Here is an 18743-nt window from a genome sequence, read left to right on the forward strand (position 1 = left end):
CAGCACATATTTCAGTGGCTGAAAACGAGTGGACAGACAAATGTTTGAACGACTCGTTGAACCAATGGAAGCGAATGTAAACATTGCTCGAGGTATTTGTGGAGGCAGTTCAAATAAAATCCCGGTTAAGGAAACGTGGGAGGAATTCAGTGAGGAGCTTAATGCGCTCAGACCATCAATGCGTCTTGGTTCAGAATGCCAGAAAGTCTACGATACATACAACTATAGGAGATGAGATGAAGACAAGAGAAGAAATGCGAAACAATTGAAATATAGGTATATGTAAATATAAATCGATTACAAAATCGTTGTGTTTCATCTACTCATGATCTATGGTAAAGCTTTGGCTTTGTATGCAAGTGAATTCTTGGATTACCCATACACGCAGGCAATACGTGAGAACATTCCTCCACAAATAAGGAGAGGAAAATAATATAAGAGCGAAATGAGAAAAAGCTCTAATCTGTCTCTGTTCCGATCAGCGTTGCCAAATGTCTTATACGATTATCCGGATGCATTAGAAGTTGTTAATATAATGAAAACGCGCAGTAAAGATAATGTACGTCCGTGTCGTTACAGGTTTATTGAGAGAAAAAAAAAGAAATGATAAAGTACAGTACAGCAGAGAAACGTCAAATGTTACACATTAATTCCAAACTATAACAGAGTTGGGTTCAATTACATTGTAGCACAGATATGGATAATTAGATGAAGCACAGCTTATATAATTCCAACACCCCCGCTTAAGCTGATGCGTCCACTCCCATTGCAGCTCGGTTTCGTTCTAACTTGATCCGTTCAAGGGTCTTGGTCAGACCATCCGCAATCTGTTTGTCGGTGCTTACATAACTCAGCCTTACGATGTTCTGATCGAGGGCATCGCATACAAAGTGATGACGTATGTCTATATGCTTCGTCCTTGGCGTATAGCCTCTGTTTTTGGCAATACAGATGGTACTCTGATTGTCACAGCACAGTTCGATGGTTTGATCCAGACCTAGTTGTTTCATCAAACCACGCCACCACATAGCTTCCTGTACGGTGGCGGATAGAGCCATGTACTCGGCCTCGCATGTAGATAGAGCTACGGTGGGTTGCCGCTTACAACACCAAGACACTGCAGCACCTTGCAGCATAAAAATATATCCGCTGGTTGACTTACGATCGTCCAGATCCGAAGCCCAGTTAGCGTCAGAGTAACCGATCAAATCGGTATTACCTCCCTTGGTGTATCGCAGCTGAAGTTTCGACGTACCGCGTATATATCGAAACAGGTGTTTTACCGCTTCCCAATGCTTGGTTCCTGGATTCGCGTTAAAGCGACTTAATTGGTTGACTGCAAAAAGAATATCGGGTCTGGTGCACTGCGCCAGATACATCAAACTGCCTACAGCTTCCTGGTATGGGATAGCTTTCATTTTTGCAATCTCATCCGCGGTCTGTGGAGCCGTCTCCTTAGTCAGCTTCATGCTGGAGTTCATCGGGGTCGACACTGCCTTCGCTTGTCCCATGTTGAATCGGGAAAGCACCGATTCTATGTAAGCTTCTTGATCTAGAGCTACAGCATCCTTCTTCCGAGTAATTCGCATTCCTAGGCACGAGCTAGCTGGTCCTAAGTCTTTCATCTGGAACGTGTTGTGCAGCTTCTTCTTGATGTCGCTGGTCCACATATCATCATTGGAAAAGATGATCACGTCGTCTACGTATATCGCAACAAATATCATCCTATTGCATTCGATACGATAATATAAACATGGGTCGAAATTCGAAGATGTCAGTCTGAACCTACGCAGCGCCGCATCGAGTTTAGCGTTCCAAACGCGGCTCGATTGTTTAAGGCCATAGAGAGCTTTATTCAAACGGCAAACCAGTCTTGGCTGGTCGGACCTTTGAAAACACGGCGGCTGGTCCATGTAAATTTCTTCTGGCAACTCTCCTTGGAGGAAAGCCGTTGTTGCATCCATTTGGTCAATGGAGAATCCATGCCTGGCTGACAAGGCGAAAAGGTATCGCAGGGAGCTATGACGGACCACGGGTGAGTAGGTCTCGTTATAGTCCACCCCCTCTCGCTGCGAGAAGCCTTTTACGACTAGGCGGGCCTTGTGTCTGTTCACGTTGCCGTTTGCGTCGTGCTTGGTCTTAAAGACCCATTTACATTTGATCGGTCTTCTTCCTTCAGGCAGCTCAGTTAGTATCCACGTGTCGTTTGCCATCAGCGCATCATACTCCTCAAGCATTGCTCGTTTCCAGAGTGTCGCGTCATCCCGCAATAGCGCCTCTTGATGTGTAACCGGATCACCACTAGTCATTGGATCCATATCGATCGCGGTTGCGATCCCACTGAACTGCTCCTGGGATGTGAGCTGGGCTGGTGCAACCAATTCGCTCTCGTTCGTACCAGCTTTCTGTAAAATTTTAGAATGCGGCAGACCTTTATTCGTTATTTGATAGTCATTATACTTGCCTGGAATTTTGTGCTCCCGACCGCTACGCCTCAACACCTGTGACTGAGGTGGATTTGAAGTTTTGCGCGGTGAGAGCACAGGAGTCACGTCGTAACCGTTGAAATCTCCCTCGTCTTCACTGTTGCAATCCGTGAAGGACTCTTCCTCGTCGTCGTTGTCTTCGCTCTTCTCGACCAAAGTTATCGGTGAAGCGATGAACTCGACGTCTAGCGGGATCAAAACTGGATGCTGCTTCTCAACTGGTGAACTTGATATACCTTCGTCGATGAAACACACTTCGCGACTGATGGAAATTTTACACGACTGCGGATCATAGAGCCGATATCCTTTCGTGTTGCCGTCGTATCCCACGAAAATGCATTCGCGGGACTTGGGATCCCACTTCTGTCGCCTTTGTTTGGGCACTTGCACCATCGCCTTGGTGCCGAAGATCCTAAGGTGGGACACATTCGGTTTCTTTCCGGACCAGACTTGTTCGGGAGTAAAGTCGTGACCTTGCGTAGGGGACCGGTTAAGCAAATAAACGGATGTGTGTACGGCTTCAGCCCAAAACGTCTTTGCCAGCCCTGCTTCGAACAGTAAGCAACGAGCACGTTCAACAATGGAACGGTTTGCACGCTCTGCCATGCCGTTTTCCTCCGGGGTGTATACGGTAGTTTTCTGGTGTTGAATACCGTGTATTTTTAAATATTTTTCGAATCCTTTATTTACGTACTCCTTCCCGTTATCGCTACGAACCACCTTTATTTTCCGTCCGGATTGTCGTTCGACCATCACATGGAACTCTTGGAAGGTTCTCAATACTTCGGCTTCCGATTTCGTTTTGAGGAAATACGTCCACATCTTCCGAGATTTGTCATCTACGAATACAATATAATACCTGCTTCCGCCAAGTGATTTCACTTCCATGGGGCCGCAAACGTCTGTGTGCACCACATCGAGTATTTCCATTGCACGTGAACCTTCTTTGCTAAAGGGATGCCGACAATGTTTTCCCATTGCACACACCTTGCAGTTTATCGTATTTGTGTTGTTGATTGCGATTCCATCCACCAATCCGTTGGCTAACTTCTTGACACTTTTGAAGTTCAAATGTCCCAGCCGCTGATGCCAAACCTTCGCGCTGGTTGCTATCGAGCAAGCCAAAGCATTCTTCACATCCGCCGGCCGCTGTTTGAGTGAAAACAACTCATTCTCGTGACTACCTGTGGCAATAATTCTACCGTCGCTGTTCGAAATCTTACATCCAGCATCAGTGAACACAACAGTATATCCTTTTTTAACTATTTGATTTACGGAAAGTAGATTTACAGAAAGCTCCGGGATTAGTTGAACATCATGAACAGGAATGCAATTCTCCTGACATGTCGGCTTTAAGCTGGCCGAACCAGTTGCCGTTACCTTCATCCCGCTTCCGTTAGCAGCAATAACAGATCCGCTCGATGGCTGCAAATTTTCCAGAAATTCCGGGTTGTTCGTCATGTGCACGCTTGCACCAGAATCAATGAACCAATCAGATACCTTCTTTGACGAAAAAGTTGATAATACCGCACAGAAAGCATCTTTTTTTACGCTTCTGCATTCTCGAGCAATGTGTCCAAATTTGTGACACTTCCGGCACTTTGGTCCTTTCGGGGGATTATTCTTCGCTTCGTTCTTCGGTTTAAAGTTTCCAACTCCGCTGCTTCTCACTGTTCCCGTCCGTTGGTTTGCCAGCAATGCAGCGTCCTCCGCTGGAAATTTTACCTCTTGCAGCAGCTTTGTCTTTATTGCGTCACCTGTAATCGGCGTACCCGAATTCTCAAGAGCCATAATCATCGGACGATATTCATCGGGGAGACCGGCCAGTAGCAATGTTCCTATCCATTCGTCGGAAATCGGGAAATTTATTCCATTCAGCTGGTGTGCGGTCGTAACAATCCGGTTGACGTAGTCGTCCATCGACGAACAAGCGGACAGCTCAGTTTTTATCAACTTGTGCAGCAATCCAACTCTTCTTGTCAATCCTGTGTCGTCGAAAGCACTTTCCAGTTTCGCCCAAACTTCCTTGGCAGATTTTGCTTCTTTGACGTGCACGTAATTTACGGGGTCGAGCAGCAAAATGATTTTTGCTCTCGCTCGGCGATCGGATGTGGCGTTAACTATTTTGTCGGTTCCGTCCTTATTTTTCTCCGGCTTGACAGCGCTCCATAGATCCTCCAGCTCCAAATATGTTTGCACCGCAAACTTCCATGTGGGCCAGTTACTTCGACCAGTGAGTCGCTCGATTCCCGGAAGACTCGAAATGTTGTGAACTACCGTGCCAGCTCCTCCAGCTGGTGCTATATTTCCTCGAACCGAGGTTCCAGCATCGTTTTCGCATTCGCCTCCAATCATTTTATCACCCGCGTACCGAATAATCACTTTTCACACGACGAAAAAATTTCCGCGTCTGGGCCCATAACCTGTTAATATAATGAAAACGCGCAGTAAAGATAATGTACGTCCGTGTCGTTACAGGTTTATTGAGAGAAAAAAAAAGAAATGATAAAGTACAGTACAGCAGAGAAACGTCAAATGTTACACATTAATTCCAAACTATAACAGAGTTGGGTTCAATTACATTGTAGCACAGATATGGATAATTAGATGAAGCACAGCTTATATAATTCCAACAGAAGTAAAAGGAACATAATTCGGAAACATTGGCACCATTGGTCCGGAAGAGTATCAGCTAATAAGGATGAGAAAAATGAGAAATTAAAATATCTCTTTGGCTGATGCATGCCACTAATTCGATGGAACGTCAGTCTAGTGATCCCCGATTTTTGAAATTAATCGTTCATCAGCTAATCGAATAGTTTTCAGCAGTTCGTTATTCGATACGATTAATCGACCCAAATAATCGATTAATCGATTAATCGCAATACTGAGAGAAATAATCCGTCAGACTAATATTTCTCATTTGCTAGAAAGCCATATGGAATCAAAAATATGTTGATTCCACCTGAAAATCAATTATTATCCTTTACGCTCCCCTAAAGTCGTAAAGAATGCCCAATTCGCGTTGACGGCATTGAGCTTCGTTTATGAACTTAAGGGAGCGTCAAAGATAATGATTGATTTTCAGGATGATGTGCGATTCACATAGCACGTTACGGAGAAGAACGTCTACGTTCCGTCAACGTCTCCACCAATTCACACATGCAGTCAATGCTTCCACCAGCACCGTCACGTCAAATGCTAAACGAATGATTTATTTAATTTTATTCATGGTGTCGCCACCTACAACAATTTTAAATTGCAATGCCCTCTTTCAAATCAGCATGCCTAGAATCAGTTCTAAATTTAGAAAAATTCAATGAGAATCATTGAATTCAATTATTTAAATGCTTAAACCCCGTAGTCCGACCATTATGCAACAATAATAATAAATAGAATAATTCTTTCAACTAGTCGCGAATGATTTTCACTCCGAATGACTTAGCTCCAAAGAGATATGTTGGCATAAAAAGCACAGTAAGTTACTTATAAAACGATATGCTGAGGCACCACTCAGTGTCGCATTGGAGTCAGTTTCGACCAGTAATTGGACATTTGCGACTGGTGGCGACTTTCAATGTGGGGCCATAATTTGGGCCCCGAACTCAATGTTTACAAAAATGTCCAACTAGAGGTAAAAATGTCTAATTAAACGTGTTGCATCACAGATCTGTTCAATTAGCTTAACGTCGATGTAGATGTAAATTACTTTACAATCAAATCAAAACAAAAGCCGAGACACAAAGCCCAGACAAAAACCAAACGAGCCGTCCGTCTCCGTCAATTATTCTTTTCTATAAACCCTGCCGGTCGTTTTCGTTGAACGTATGCTGACGGGTCGTTACGTTGCTGGTGTATGTGAATGTTTTCATGAGAATTGCATGGTAGAATCATTGACGTACCGTGACGTGACGGGACGTGAACGTGACGTGTATGTTGTATGTGAATCGCACTTAAAACTGCAACGGCCGTACGTTTTTTTCTCTCAGCGTTTGGATCGATTAATCGACGTAAATTATTCGTTCGCTTCGATTATTGGTTGTGCAGTATTCGTTCGATTAATAATCGATTTCTGTAGGAAGTATTCGATTAATCGATTAATCGAACGATTATCGGGGATCACTACGTCAGTCTCTAGAATAAAGTTAGCAGAAACGGTCACTGGAATTCAACGATGCTTAAACGGGAACACGACAACAACTTCATAAGTAAATTTTATCATATTATTTGAATTACTATCAAACGAATTTCCTACCTAAAAATGTCTTATTCCTGCTAGCGTATGTTAGTACGTGTTACTTTTGTCAGCAATTTTCTTTCTTATTGCTATACTATACCAAACTTTCTATACCATATGCTAAAGCTGAAATGTCTTGCAAAACAATGATTTTTTTAAATTACAGATTTGGATTGACATGAGGTGAAAAGTAAATAAACACTAGCACATAACAAGCGAGAATTCAGGACCAAAGGTGGTGGCCCAATACAATAAAGCTATTGACGCCGCTACAACAAGAAATCGACGCTAAAAGAGAATTACATAAAAAAAATGTTTTCCTTAAAAAAGTGGAATTTATGTGTGACTCCTTACGGAATTCCATAGATTGCAGTTGTGAAAATAAATGAAAAGATTCATTTTCTAATAATTATATTTTTATAAAGCAAATTGTTCCATGATATCGTTTTTATTACACATCCATGCATGCATTACGCCTATTAAGCTTCATTCGTTGAGGGAATATCAGTTTTCTCCAAAACATAACCATATTAACACTTTTGGAAATACATTTTCATAGCAGATGCCTCAAAAAAAGATTTGGCATCCTTTCTATAGTGCTTCGTGAAACATTTCAAGCTTGTTTCAAAATATTTCATCACAACCGCTGACATTCGAGCTTGCTAACGAATCGAGCAGTTTTCCTCGATTTCTATAATTCCAGATTTTACTCGGTGTGATAGTGATAGTGATTGTATCGAATCCTCGATTCGATTTCTATAATAGGGCCCAATATTTGACGGAGACGAACGGTTCGTTGGGGTTTTGTCTGGGCTTTGTATCTCGGCTTTTGTTTTGATTTTGGTTGTATTCTTTATGCCAACATATCCCTTAGTTCCAAATTTCGGAGTCAAAATCATTCGCGACTAGCAGAGAAAAATCGCCTATATATTATTATTGTTGATTAAGGCTCGGGACTACGGGTTGAACCATTTAAATAATAGAACTGAATGATTTTCATTGAATTTTTATAAATTTAGTACTGGTTCTAGGTATGTTGATTCGAAAGAGGACATTGCAATTGAAAACTGTTGTAGGTGGCGACACCATGAATAACATTAAATAAATCATTCGTTTGACACTTGACGTGACGGTGCTGCTGCAAGCATAGACTGCATGTGTGAATTGGTGGAGACGTTGACGGAACGTGGACGTTCTTTTCCGTAACGATCTATGTGAATCGCACATTAGTAGTGGCACTTCGTACGCGGTACGCGTAGTCCATACGTTTCCCATGTTTTCTTCAGACAATGCGAATTGACTTACACAACTGATGTCTGTTGTTATCGACTGATGGAGGCCTGTCTACATATCACATGGACGGAAATGAAATTTTCGTCACACATGGACATTGGTCACTGATCTCCCTGTTATCTAAATGAACGATCTGCCTTCGTATTCTACCAATAACCATGAAGAACATGTTCCTCTAAATTGCTAAATTCTCTTTTCAGGAATCCACCCAGCAAACATTAAATCGTATAACTTTGCACATGATAAGTTACATATCATTCCGTATCAAATCACAATCGCAAAAAACACAATCAAAATATCGATCATATATATCTAAAATCGCATAACATGCAAAAACACGATTTTCCATGTCATCGATGGATTGAGTGGCAACGTTGTCGTATCAAATCGCATATCAGTCTAAAAAGCATCGTATATCGTTATATACGGCTTTATATACGTACAAAATATGGCATATACGTATATCGCCTCCACTTTTGTGTGTATATGCTAGTTATCTGCATCATATATCATACAAATGTGTCTTGGTTGTATGTATATCGCCTCCAATTATAGCTATTCACACGACCTCATGTTTGCTGGGCATTCTACAGGGTTTTTCAGATTAAACGCTCACGCAAAAAAAATCGAATAGCTCCTTATAAAAAAAGAGTGGGTCATATATATAGGGTTGGGGAAAAAGAAATGTCGTATTTCTGATCGAAATTTGATTAATTTGGTAATTCTTAAATTGGTAATTCTTCTAAAAGTACCGCGAGTATCAAGTCCCTACACTCCACATCTTCGTCTATTTCAAGGCCGCTATGGAGAACGAACACGGGTTTCCCCGAAAGCTGACAAGATTGATTCAGGCATCAATGAACGGTGTGCAGTGCAGTGTGCGGATCCCAGGCGATCTGTCGGAATCGTCTGAGACACACAGGTGACTTCAACAAGGTTAATGACACAGCCATTAGCGATAGACGGAAATTGGATCATGTCTCCCTGGAAGTCCCCTGGTTACTGTCCATATACCACGTGGACAACTTTGGGTAGGAGGTAGAGGTTGTGAAAGTGTCCACACATGTCCACGGTGAGGGGGGAGGGATATAGATGAGGACCACCTGAACACGATAAATAAATATTTTCGAAAAACATACTCAAGATGAAATCTGTAGTGCATTTATGTTCTACATATATCTATGAGGACATGTTCACAATCCGTATTTAACCCTCCTGTACTCGCGTGCAAAATCATAACACGTATACTCGCGCACGGTGTCACAGACCGAAAATTGAACTTCTCTGTAATGCCATTGTGTATTTTTCAGGCTTTATTGGCATTTATTTGAAGAAGAGGGTATGATTGAATGAAAAAACCCAAAAAAAATATGTTTTCTTCGCCTAATTCAGCCTCCTCAAAACCGAGTAATTTTCGATACTCCAACACAAAAAACGAAATTCAAATTTTTCACTGTTATTAATTAAAAGTAAGCAACTGAATATAATTAATGGAAATATAAAGAGTTATAAAATAACATAAAAACGTATTAATCGATTGTGGTTTCATTGGAGTAAGAATCAGAACATAGCATAACTACATGCTCGAAACAAATGTATTTTTTACATTCCATGCAGTTGTTGCGTATTTTCCGGATCTTTTATCGAAGAGAAGAATGTAAAACAACCTTCTAGATAATTACCAGATGATAAAGGTCCTGGAGTATGAAGCTTGCATATACTTTGTCTCTGTATTCTTGGTAAACTAAGAATTAATGCCTTTTTATAAGATGATATAATGATGATATAAAATGATTTCTAGGAATTTCCTTTTCTTTTTCTTGTTTTCGTGTTGATATTGTGCATTATAAAAAAAATATCCCCGAAACTGTAAGGCCGATTACACATTATCCGGTTTCTGCCGGACCGGTTTCAAAAAACGCCGCTGGGATTGGACGGAAAACCGGATAACAATGTGAAAGAGACCTCGCGCTACACAAAACCGTACATCTCTTACAAACAAATACACTACACAAAACTGTACATCTCTCACATAGACATGCATGCATTTATTTATATAGTGGATTGACAGGTACACATTGCTGCAAATATTCCGGCTACATGCAGCTGATTGCAGACCGAAAATTTTAAAACCACAGCTGCTGCGGCAACCACGAGCGTTTTCATATTGTGTGGCACATCAGGAGCATGGTCAAAGTAAGAGCAGCCCTCACGGGCATTAGCGCATCCTGGATCATAACGGTGTTCTTGCAGCACCTATCGTAAATACTTCCGCCCCACTTTAGAATAACTAAATTTAGTCCAGTTGCGGTGTAGTCCCAGCAAACATTAAATCGCATAACAAGCGTATATATAACATCATATGCCCTAAAATTCGGTTGGCATATAATGCGCCTAACTGGCATATGCATGCAAAAGTGGAGGCCATATACATACATGGCAAATGCTTACCGAATTTGTTTGGATGAATATGCAACTTTGACCGGCTATAATAGCGACTTGTGCCATACTCATATACGATTTATTACAGACATAGAAAAAAAACAAATGGCGCAAAATATTTTCGTGAAATGTTTATTATAGCCTCACGAATCGCCATTTTTATATATGAGTATTTATGTTTGTAGAAATAATAATTGTTTGATTGACTTGTGTTGGGAGTGGAATTGAATGTTTAAAATGGCACAGATTGATGTTTGGTGAAAACTGCTCCGATATGGGTTCGAACTCCGGTCGTCTGGATTATCATCCACCAGCTATCTCGCGCGGCTATCTGCAATTTAATTCAACAGCGGTTAAACTTTCGAGTGCATCAGCATTTCATTGACATTTCAATATGATGTAATATGTCCTTTATTAGGATCTAATATGATTTACTGTTTCATGATTTTCTTCAGCATGCAACACGATTTACTACAGTACTGAATCGATTTAAATTATACGCTTATACGACACACAAACTGCATCAGCATAATATACGCATATGATGCGGATTAAATATATTTACATATATTTAATATATTTATAATTACATCATAAAATTGATGTTTATTATACCGATATGCGACTTAATTTGATAATGGTATATAAAATCGAGTTTTTACATTTTATGCGATTTCAAATATACACGATACACACTTTGATTGATATTATATGCGATTATGATTTATTCGGATTTCTTGTAAGACTTGGCACGTGCAAAATTATACGATTTAATGTTTGCTGGGGTCATTCATACGCTCAGTTATTTTGTTTCTAAACATACACAAATAGCTTGATTTTTTCACACGTTCTGTTGCCACATATTGGTTGAACAGTCTCAGAAACAAGTGTACAATTTTAAGACCGAAAAAATAATAACATTCCGTAAGAAGCTAGCGGCACTATTTATTTATATGTGTAATGTGTTCATTTCCTGTGATTATCTTGGAATTTGTCTACGAGATAATATATGCCCTTCCATTCATTCTAGAGTGTTTTTCATTTCACCATTACAGTAGAAATCTGTACGATTAAAATAACATCATAATTCCTTCCTAAAAATAACATAATGATTCCTTCAAATGCTATCCCATTGCTGCATCCGCAGATCCTCGTCCAGAAACGGGCTCAGCATATGCCGCAATTCGTCGAACACCTACTCCTGGGGCAGCGGTAGCTTCTCGAGCGCATAGCAAATCAACGCACAGCTATTTATACGCGGATCTTGGGCAAAGAATGCCTGACTCAGATTTTTTAATTTGAGATTTAGGTGATTTTGTTAATACAGAACCGATGCTTCGGTGTCGGGCATCTCGATCACCGATCACAGATCGGACATTTTGGGCTAGAGTTCCTCAAGCCGAGCCTCGACCACCTCGTCGTCGATCGCGTCCCGAATCAGGTCAAACTGTCTGAAATACCCAATAAGAATATTAGGAGAGCTATTTTTGATGTGCTCAAATAAACAAAGACTGACCTCCTCATAAAATCTCGATAAAGTCGCTCAAAATATGCCCCTTGAAGAACCAGTTGGAGATTTGTTTGACATCATCGAACTTGTTCAGTAGCGAATCTGTGAACAATACAAAAACGGAAGATAATTTAAGAACTCGTTCAATTTGTCGAAAGACACCACCCACCGTTGATAGCACTGTCCACGGCAATATGCTTCATGATGATCTCGTGCGCCTGTGACCATTGCTTCCCTTCGTGCAGAAACTTGCATCACCGAATTTGTTCCACAGTGCAGGTCGTTGCCGAAGAAGCGAAATAAAAATTTCGGCATCCATATCACTTTCAAATTCTAAATTGATTTCAAAATGAACAAACAAACGTCAATAGCACACACATACTAATTCATGGGGCTAAAAATTGCCTGAATTGAACTAATACTAACAGACATGACAAACAACTGTCAATTCGCGTTGATGGCATGGAGTTTCGTGTTCCGCTTTTGGGAAATGATAGTGATAATGGATTTCCGGGTGTAGTAAACACATGTTTTAAAAATAAAAGTATGAATGAAAATTAACTTCTTCTTATGAAACATGTTCTTTATGTAATAGAGTAATACGTTTTTTGCAAGTAAGGAAAACCCCCTGAACAAGAATTGTGTTTGATAATGATTTTATATTACAATTATGAGTTTTAGTGAAAATGTGAAGAAAATTATACAAAAATGGTTAAGTAAGAATTAGTATTACGGGTTTTCAGTAATTAAATAACATGAAGTAAATATTTTCATTAAAAATTTGAACAACCCAAAACTGTCTTAAGGTCCGATAATCTTATAGGGAATGATTTGCTTTCCCAAACCGATGTCTCCACCACGATAAATACAATACGGTAGCGCGACTTATGAAAAAGGCCTATCAGCCATCTTGGATTTTTTATGCAGTGTTTGTAAACAATCTGCAATATTTTGCAATATTTTTTTTTTGCTCTCTGTGTGTAGAATTGTTTTGGTTATTCTGAATTTCTGCAGGGAGAGAGTGTTGATGGATATGGGCAAAGTTGTTATTTTAAAATGACTGGAACTGTGGCAATAAGAGCATTAAAAAGTTGAAAGGTAAGTATTTTACAGTTAAAACTAAGTTTGTAATATACTCTTATCTTATGTTTCAGCTGGCGCATTCAATGAACACATTCCAGCAATTGCACACTCGTACTACCGTTAGCTATTATGCGAAGCACGCGAAGGAAGGTATTGCAAAGGCACCTTCCGCTGCTCCATCGGAAATAGGATCGGAACCAGACAATGAGGCGAAAACTGAGCAGCCACGGGGGAGCAGTGCCGATAAGGAAAATCAGCATGTACGCGGGATTTTACTTTCGAAGGAATAGGAATGTACTCCGAATAAAATGTGTAAGTAATCGACCAAACACATTGGATTGACAATATTAACGACTTTGTTCACAGGGACAAGCACAAGCGCGATGGGTTGTCGGAAAAATGTTCCTGTTGCACTTATCATGCAGATAAAAAAGAATGGAAACGGTTCAAATATAGTCTACCAGGAGAAAACAACCATTCAAAGCTTAGATGGAAAGTGCGAAACAAACTGTAAAGTAAATTTAAACCAACAAAATTCGATTTTATTTCATGATGCTAATGATTTACCGATCGACATGGAATTTCGTCATAAATGACTTCGCATCGTTGCGATGTGAATGTTCGCTTAATTTCGATTCAATTTCCTGCGCTGCGCTTCTAGTCAGAACCAGAGTATTGAGTTTAAGCATTGAGTAGACATTCAGTCTATAAACGTGCATCAGATTCATATATTCGACTGCATCCGCCCCAGCGGTGATATTCTTCGGCATAGTATCGCTGCTATCGATGAACAAAACTGACGGTCCCCATGCTCACTCATGAGCCAAATCCTTTAGATATTGTGGATCATCTGTAGGAATTTTCAAACTCTCGACAACATGCAGATCATTCTGGGCAAATTTGATCGACAGCGATGACAGCAAGAGACATTTGTTCAAAGCCCCCAAATAAAATTCTTCTTAAAAAGCGTTCTGATCTGTTACACTGCTTGCTGGGGCTATACACAATATCTGCCAGTCTGATCATGCCGAGAGACAGTATTCCAGCTGCATTCAGGATGGATACCTACGAAAAAGATTTAAAATTGTTCACAAATCTGAAACTGGCGATTGTTTATTTGCGTATAAAAATGAATATGGGTTGCGACAGGTACAACTTAGAGGCGAATGAACTCTACGAGTTTAAAGCCTCTATAATTCAACAACAACAACGACAGGTTTTCTATACTAATCTGAACAGAAAAGCCTTACAGATTTTTATCAATCGGTAATGAATTGGTTTTAAACTTATACTCAATGAGATTATTGCAACTCTATCGAACTATTGATACTCATTTTTCATTAATCAACAGTATGCAACACGTCAATTTTGAAACATATGGATATGATTTCTACAGATCAACTTGTTAAAATTGAACAGCTGTTCAGAAAAAAAACATATTTCAACAATATGTAATAAAAGTATTTATAATATGTTGCATCTCAGTACAACATAAAACATATGAACAACATATTTGTGTAACGAAATGAAGAAGAAAAACTCACAAGATATCTCGACATTTTCTATTTCATCACTACTACTTCTTGCGCTGTCGGCGGGTTGATTTTCAACTTCTCCCAATTGAGTTCAGTGTTCAGGATTCCCTGGTAATGCTAGAAGTGAAAACAGTTTATTACACGGTTTTTATTCAATACGATACACTCACCATCAGCATTGATTCTTCGAAGCCGCTCAACCGAGTATGAGATATTTTCGCACTCTTCATTCCTTTTATAGCAAGAGGAATCGAAATGTTTCGAACAAATACCTTGGTTACCTAGAGGTTTCCACTGTTTTTGTTGTCCACAATAAGCGATCCATTTCAAGAGCAGATCCTCTCTTTTGGGAAATCTATGCACGGTAATACATTCAGCTTTATTTTTGTATCGAGAACGAGTTATTTCGCAGCCCTTAACGGCACAGAAATTAGCCATCTGCAAGAAAACGAAATTATATCTTATTATATATTGCACCATTTAAAAGATAAAAATACACTTACCTCGAAATTCCTCACAGGTGATTCCTCTGCCCAAATAAACTATCCTTATTTCTTGGCACAATTCAAATGTTTTGATAACAAACAATTGTAATGTTATTCGATGTTAATTGATGTTAAATGATTTTTATAATCCAGAAATATTCTCGTTCATGGAATGTTCATCAGAGCCAAACTTGACAGCAATATTTTTCCCCCGCTTTGCAGTCAAATCCCTTTCCACAGTCCTCTGTATGTTTATACCGTTTCCCCTCGCGCACTTATTGACGACACGGTCACACCTTTATTCTACACATCTTGGTCTCCACCAGACACCGACACCAAGGAAAGTGAAGTGGAAGGTAAAACGTAATGTCAGAATTGCCGTTCGGACGTATCCCGTAAGTTTGAACTTATTTACATAGATGGTATCCAAACAACACTAAACATTAACTACAGTTTCGCCGGCACGGTTGATTGTCGTTATGAACCAGCACAAAAAAACAAAGCTGCAAATTATGCGCCAGTGGCGGTACCACGATCAAAGCACTCCCTGAATCACATTAGCCGAGCCAGATGGCGGAAGCATATGCATAAAGGTTACTAGGTTACTATTTTCAACGACAACTGTTTATTTATTATACTGCTTCAAATACCTTCGACGAAATCAAATGTAACCATACCAACGTAAGTAATAACATAAACAAATCCAAATTTTTCGTCTTGCTATTCCTCAAACGTCTTTTCTAAATAGTGTAAATTACGAGCCACCTGTTAACTCCACCATCTTGGTCGACACCAAGGCGCTTATATCAATGTATAACAGGTGAAGCAACATCATCACTTCAAAAACAGGAAGTGGGTTATATCTATGGTATAACCGTAAGGGAGACGTAGGACTATCGTTGATTTAGGGATCATTTGTTTGAAGTTGAATCTAAATCCATCCTGAATGAATGAATAAATAAATATTTGGGTGGCTTCAAAAACGAGAGCATTACGTTGGAGGCTCAAGGTTATATGCATCCAATATTGGATACAAAAAACCTTGTTCTGAAGAATAATCTTCAGAAGCTTTCCTGTTAACTGCACTTGATTGACAAACCACAAAACCAAATGTATGTGGTCGCAGTATTATATGGATAGAAAAAGTCACAGGAGGGTTGTATCCAAGACACGACCGCATAGTTGACGTAGGATTCCGTTAGGCTATCTGCTGCATGCTGATTTTGGATAAATTGTAAAACTCTTCGATAATGATTTGGGTCCGTTTTGTCTGGTTGTTAGGTAATGTTTGTTCACTCCACCAGTGTCCATAACCGAGTGATAATGATAAAAGGATGGTGATTAGTCATTAGATAGTGCGTATCACGTACCAAAGCCGCCCTCTGTATTCCTGGACGAGATGGCTCCTGTGTGATGTATGGATGAAATAAAGAAAAAAAAAGCTCATCAATCATCATCGAACACAAGTTTTCTCACCAGAAAAAAAGTGTTACTTTAGTATAGAGAAAATATATATGAAATGGAAAAGGTAATTTCATTTATAATTTTTTTCTGAGTGTTTATTCAACCCATTTCCTTTTTGCTTTAAACCCAACGGAACACGATGCTACATTCCTCAAGGCGAATTTCAATTGAGCTAACAGCACCCAATACGATATATAGAGCATATGTGAAATCACTTTTTCGAATACTCCTTCATTTTTCCAATTTTGCTCGTCGCATGAACTTTCCTTGGGAAAAAAAATCGTTTCATATTTCAAGTCATTTTAACACAATAGCTACCATTCACAATTTTACGCTTACAGTTCTGCTAAAAGTTTCAAAATACATGATCGGTCATTGATATGAAATTTCACGAAGCAACCAACATAAAAGTTCCAAATTTTAATTTTATTTATATTCCATCTAGCATAAGTTCTATTCAGCTCATTGAAACATCATTCTTCAATCTACCCAACGAAAGATTCTTATTGGAACGAAAATAACAAAAAAAAACACTCGTTCATCGCTCCCAACTTATCCGCCAGCACGTATGCAATCAGCAATGCCCACGCTAGTTACCATTTGTGCGCGTCGTTAGTTAAACTATCGACCACGAGGGTATTTACATGCTGATTTCCCCCAGACACCTTGGATTTGAAATCTCTGTTAGGGAATACGTGTCGGTGAGAATAAAAGCTCCCCCTACTTTCATGTATTGTTCGATAGTTAGTTTCATGACATATATTGTTTTAGTCAATGTAAAAAATTGTTATGGAGTGCCGAAATTGAATGACGCAAAAATCTCATCAATCCATCATAAAATGACTTAGCAATAAGCATTTGAAATTGGACAATTTTCACGGTGCGCTCGATTTTCGATTTTCAATTTGTACCCCAATATGTTCCCGAAAGACGCAATCCTACGTCAAAAATTAAAATAAACTCGCTTGAATGTAATTTTCAATTCCAAGGGGAACTGGCAGATTATTTTTCAGCAACGATCATTTCTTTCCAGGTTTCTTCTCGATAACCAGCAAACGAAAAGAGTTGCGCGCGTGTATGTGTGTGTGTGTGTGTGGTGGCTGCTTCTATGTCTTCCCGAGGAACCGTATTTCGATGCTGATACTCTCTTGGTCACCTTCTCTTCTCCTTCTGATCGATCGGCTTTTCTGCGCTCCCTCACAGTTAAAACAAACTGATTGCATTTCAGGTCAGGTCAAGCCAGGTAATGAATACCTCGATCCCTCGCCGTTCAGCTCGTTCAGTAACGATGTTGTCTTGTCGATGTCCTCAGGCGTCGTGCACAAATTACGTAACGCAAAAATCCGGATTTTGAACCTCCCCCCCCCCTTTCGTAGCGCAATTTCCTATCTAATAAACAGAAAGTAACGCAACAACCTTATCGCGTTACGTAATTTGTGCACGACGCCTCACGAAAAATGAATGGGTTTCACCACCAGAATATCATTTCAGTATGCTTTTCGTGCGTGATTGAATTGAGAGAAGGTGTGGTTTACGATGGCAATTTGGAAGGCAAACTAGAGGAGAATGAACTCTCTGAGTATGAAAATTTCGGCGACTGAGCAATAATCGATTAAAAATTATATAATTTTGGCGATACGAAACATTTTCCGTTTTTCATGTTATGCATCCATTATTGGATACGAAAATATCCTACTGATGGGAAAGAATAATCTTCAGAAGCTTTCCAGCTAATTACACTTGATTGAAAAATTACGAAATCAAATGTATTTGGTCGCTGTGTTCGCCATATAATTAGAAAACATTAAAATAAACTCTTTCGCATGGATGTATTCTTCAATTCCCAGGGAACTGGCAGATTATTTTTCAGCAACGATTAGATCTTTCCGGAATTTTCTCGATGCTGTATGGCATCCAAACGAAAATTCTCGTTTCAGTTTGGCCTGCAAAAAACTTTTCTGAACTCTAATCCATCAAATTTGGAGCCCTGAAAAGGGCCGTTGATTATATGCTAAGCTAATATAACACGCTCTCCTCGGATACGATGGGCCAGCTGGATGTCCTTGGGCATGATGTGACGCGTTTTGCATGGATAACACATAAATTGGTATCTTCGAATAAGCATCCTGCAGCGTCATAACTGCGGAACTTTGGAAGCGCAGTTCGGTTTTGAAGTCCTGAGCAATTCCACGATCTAAATGCTGCATA

At 39.8% G+C, this 18743-nt stretch overlaps 2 long non-coding RNA genes across 3 annotated transcripts; one reads left to right on the forward strand and one right to left on the reverse strand.

The window, feature by feature from the left end:
• Nucleotides 1-11132: 11132 nt before the first annotated feature.
• LOC129771445 (uncharacterized) lies at nt 11133-12392 on the reverse strand. Its single transcript, XR_008742376.1, has 3 exons — nt 12138-12392; nt 11975-12070; nt 11133-11909 (listed from the first exon to the last, which is right to left on the reverse strand). It is a non-coding gene; the product is annotated as an uncharacterized LOC129771445 (long non-coding RNA).
• Nucleotides 12393-12763: 371 nt separating this feature from the next.
• On the forward strand, nt 12764-17815 carry LOC129771443 (uncharacterized). 2 transcript variants are annotated; one of them, XR_008742373.1, is made up of 4 exons: nt 12764-13066; nt 13123-13363; nt 13418-15466; nt 15525-17815. It is a non-coding gene; the product is annotated as an uncharacterized LOC129771443 (long non-coding RNA). The 2 variants fall into 2 exon arrangements; XR_008742374.1 differs by having other exon boundaries at nt 13418-15427; nt 15491-17815.
• The last annotated feature ends 928 nt before the right edge of the window (nt 17816-18743 follow it).

This window comes from Toxorhynchites rutilus, chromosome 2 (assembly GCF_029784135.1).
Source record: "Toxorhynchites rutilus septentrionalis strain SRP chromosome 2, ASM2978413v1, whole genome shotgun sequence".
Taxonomy (NCBI): domain Eukaryota; kingdom Metazoa; phylum Arthropoda; class Insecta; order Diptera; family Culicidae; genus Toxorhynchites; species Toxorhynchites rutilus.